The following is a 4,370-nucleotide window of genomic DNA, read 5'->3' on the forward strand; positions in this document are numbered from 1 at the left end:
TGTGTAATAAATAAGGCTGCAGGCATGCCAGAGGGGAAGCAGCCCTCCTCCCCGGGGCAGGACAGCCCCCATTCATCACTCTCCCACCCGGCAGGCGGCTGGGCTGGCGCGCGCAGCTTGCAGTTGGTGGGGTTCGTAAATGTCACACCTTGGCACGTTTGTGTTAAGTGTAGAGGAAACCATACACAACCGGCTGGGAAACAGAGAGCGTGTGTCCGGAGGTTGGCTTTCGTGATTAGACATGTGCCTTCGCCGTCTGAGATGCTTTTGGAAAAACCCTCCCTCAGGCTTGCCAGGAAATTTGGGCTTAACTGCATCTGTTCTGTCTGAAATGTTTGGGGTTGGGGGGAGACTGGTTCACGGCCATCGGGAGAGCTCATGCACTCTCGCTGTACAGCTAACGCCTCCCGCCCGCCAGCCGCCGCGGTCCACTCCAAGGAACTCAGTACTCCTTCCAGACGCCAGCGGCAGAAGGCAGTTGAGTGAGTCCAGAGCATTGAGCTGGGTTCAGGTGCAGAGTCTCCGGGTTTAGTAAAAAGCATTTCCCCATTCTAGGCTATCTTCCCTTTTCCCCTGCGTTTCCAAAAACCAGGGTTAAATTAAAGTCAATGATTGCCAGATGAAGATATAACATCCTGCTTTGTATTGAAAGAAAGTTGTTTGTCTCTGGCCACTCATCCTTCTGACATATTCTTGATTAAAATGGAAGAAATGAAAAGGGCCAAACCAAATACCCTGCTTCAAACAGACTAGCATGGAGAGAAGGATCATTTCTTTTCTTTGCTACACTTTTAGTCATTTGGCCAAAGAGCAAATGGATATTCCTAACTTCTTTATGATAATAAATTAAGGGCACTTATGTAGCCTGGCCATGAAAAAATTGCTCTATTTATGTAGCATTTCATTTAATATTACTCATTCATTCACAGAATAAAAAGCCACTGCTTCCCCCCCGCCCCCCGGAGATCTGCAGAGACCCTGGGACTTAAGGGACGATGAGTGGCAAGTGTTTACTGCTAAGTGGACAAGCGTGGCACTGTAAGAAGGCTAAATCTGGGGGAAGCCAGGCCTGTTGCTAAGGCGACAGAGGGGCTGGAGAGGGGAAAGAGGCAGGAGGGCTGCCCACAGCTGCCTTTCTCACTCAGCAAAGGGGCCTGAGAAACAAAAGCTACTGGTGGAAGTTCCATCACTCTTGCCGGACAGCTGCCTCCAGAGCCCACATCTGCACAGAGAAGGAAGCAGGTCCCGGGGCAGAGTGAAGACGTGAGAGAGAGATTCGGTAAAGCAGAAGCTCTCCAGGTCCCCAGTGTAGGGCCCTTGTGAGTCAAGCCTATTCCAAAGCGAGCAGTTCCCACCCAGTGGCCTTTGCGAGGCTCCGCCATCCGCATCCCCTAAGTCTACCTGTCTGAAATTTAGACGGGTCTGAATTCTCCTGAGAATTCTAGGAGACCTGTGACAAGCCCTCCTAGGCAGCTAGCCCTTGGTTGGGTAACGCATCAGGCCTTCACCCTTACTGAGGGTTTCTCTCCCAGACCTGGAGCCGAGACGGAAACGTGACATCTGGGTCTTGTGGGCGAGCCAGTGGATGGAAAATGGCTGTGAGAGAAAAGGCCCCGAAGACGTGCCTTGGTGGGGATGCTCCCTCCCCGGAGAGGCCTGGAAACAGTTTTGCAGGGAGACCACAAAGCAAAAAATGGCTCTGAAATCTAGGTCACCTCATTCAGAGTTCTCTCAGAGCTGTCCCTGGCAGCCCCCGCAACCCGGACCACCCGGGTTAAGAAGCTACAAGGCAACCTTTTCGGTCTTTCAGCTGCACTGAGGATTTCCACTGGTGATTTCACTCCTTTCGACTATTCTAGTGGTTCTCAATCCTGGCGGCCTAGGAAAATAAACCAGAAAGTTGCTAAACCGATCAGTGCCTGGATCCTATCCCGGACCAACTGAGTCAGAATCTCTAGTGGGGCCTGGGTGCCAAGAGTCTTGAGAAAGCTCCCTGAGATGATTCTAATAAACAGCCAGGGTCAGAGAATCCCTGAGCCATCCTCTCCTTGACTCAACAGGAATAAATAATAATATCTATAATTTGGTGAGCACTCACTGTGTGTCAGACGAGTATTTCTTTGTTTTAGGTCGCTGACGTCGCTCAGAAAACCCGTTATTACCATCTCTTAGATGAGGAGACGTTGGTCTCCGGGAGGTAAAGGGACTCGCCTGGTGTTACACAGTTGGAAAGCCGTCATCAGGACACGTTGCTCTCTATCATCCTGTCTTCCCACAGAAAAGTAGGAGAAGACCAATGACAGGCTGGCTGCAGCAAGAAGACCAGGCCCACAGCCTCCTGCCAGGAGGCTCGCCTGCAAAAATCAGGCTAGAAGGCTATGACTGAAATTATGTCATCCAGAAAGATGTCCTAGTCTCCATACTTCTGTGAGATGACTTTATTTGGAAATATAGTCTTTGTAGATGATCGAGTTAAGATGAGGTCACTGGGGCAGGCCTAAGCAGATACCACCATGTTCTTATAGAGGAGAAATTTGGATACAGAGACAGACACACACATGGGGAGAATGTGGTGTGAAGACAGAGGCAGGGGGTGATGCATTTACAAGTCAGGGAACACCAAAGATGGCCTGCGAGCCACGGAAGCTGGGAGAAGGGCACAGAGCAGATTCTTCCACATGGCTCGAAAGGACCCAACTTGATCTCAGCCTTCTGGACTCCAGAATTAGGAGACAATGGCTTTCTTTGTGTAAGCCCCTTGAGTTGGGGCACTCTGTTATGGCGGCCCCAGAAAACAAATACAGAGAACTTGTGGGGAAGATTGAAAGAAAAAAAATAAACCAGCCCTCATCATTTTAACCATGAGGCGATGGCTGCCTGAAAAGACTTAGCCAAATGTCCAAGTTCAAGTCGTAAGTCTGGCCCCGATTAGGGGCCCTGCCCCTACGCACGAGCCCCTTTTACTTTTCTCCAGTAATTTCCCATTGGGTTCATTTTCAACTTTGGCTTCTTAATTAATCTTACTTGGGGTTATCCTTTCACACAGGTTCTGGGCATGTCCTTTGTATCCAGTTTTCAAAGATTTGAATTAGAGTGGAACCATCATTTCTTCCTGTGAACTGAGGCCTGGAAACATCTAGAACCTGCTGCCGGTGGAAGCCGGAGTCCCCATTCTGCACAGAGGTCTGGGGGCCTCTGGCTGCTAAGATATGCTGTAACTGCCACTATGTCTTGCTGGCTCAGCTGGCCGTGGGGGTCCAGCCAGGAAGTTGGCGCAGCCACTGCTGTGAGCAGCAGGGATATACATGACTACCTGTGAAAACTCAGGCCCGTGAAACAGCTCTACAGGCTGGAGGCAAATATTTGTTCAGCTCTACAAAGAAGGCTGTTATGAAATGTGTGGGTGACCTGTGGTCTCCCCCAGGGTGCTCCACTGTGGCCCTGGCCAAGAGGAGATCAGCTTTGGTCTGGCCAGGGACAGTCAAGGACTGTGTGGAATTGAACATGTCTTTATATCAGTGCCAACATGAGGGGTAGCTAAAGAAGGCATCTGTTTGCATGGCTTTCAGGAGCAGTTGGAGTGTGACCCACCTCCCCCCTACTCCTTCTCGCTGAAAAATACTCTAGTATTTTTACTCAGCTCAGTGAATTCTGGGATTCTAAAGGCAATGCTCTATCCCTTCAATTTAAACCAATTCAAGGTTTATTAAAATGCAAATAAAATTAAAATACTCTCTTAGAGGTGGTGGTTTAACTGTATTGGTCATTTATATCTTAATGTTGAAGGCTTTTAGATCATTTTCAGAGAAGTTTTATTTGGTGAAGAATTAAAAGAAAGGAATATAATGTGTTCAAAAAGGGGACATTGTCTCTTAATATTAGCTATTGCCTTTTGCGAAGAAACAGGTTTGTGCTTGACACCAGTCTGAGGAAGAATAAGAGAGGAGGTTGGTCGACTGGTTAGGGTGCCCTCACTTTGCTGGAATTACAGTTTTGGGTCTGACCCTCCTTTGGCAACTGCAGGACAGGTGTTGCCAGTGTCCCAGAAATGGATGTGTCCATGGCCGAAATAAGGCTACCAGAGATTGGCGTATAAAAGCCAGCATTCAAATGTACTCATTTACAATGAAAATATGTGTTATATGCTTACTGAAGAGAAATTCTTTCCACGGAAAACGTGCATGAGAAACCAATTCTAATCAGAGAGATGCATGATCAGCAGGAAAGTGTGTATGTGGTGTGGAATTTTTTGGATAATATTTATGACTCATATTATCAGGCATTAGTTTAGGTCAAGATCCAAACAGAAAAGCAGAAACCATCCCAGGTATTTCAAGAGAGAGAATTTGACAGAAGGAATGGGTTAAACA

Source organism: Mustela lutreola, chromosome 5, assembly GCF_030435805.1.
Source record: "Mustela lutreola isolate mMusLut2 chromosome 5, mMusLut2.pri, whole genome shotgun sequence".
Taxonomy (NCBI): domain Eukaryota; kingdom Metazoa; phylum Chordata; class Mammalia; order Carnivora; family Mustelidae; genus Mustela; species Mustela lutreola.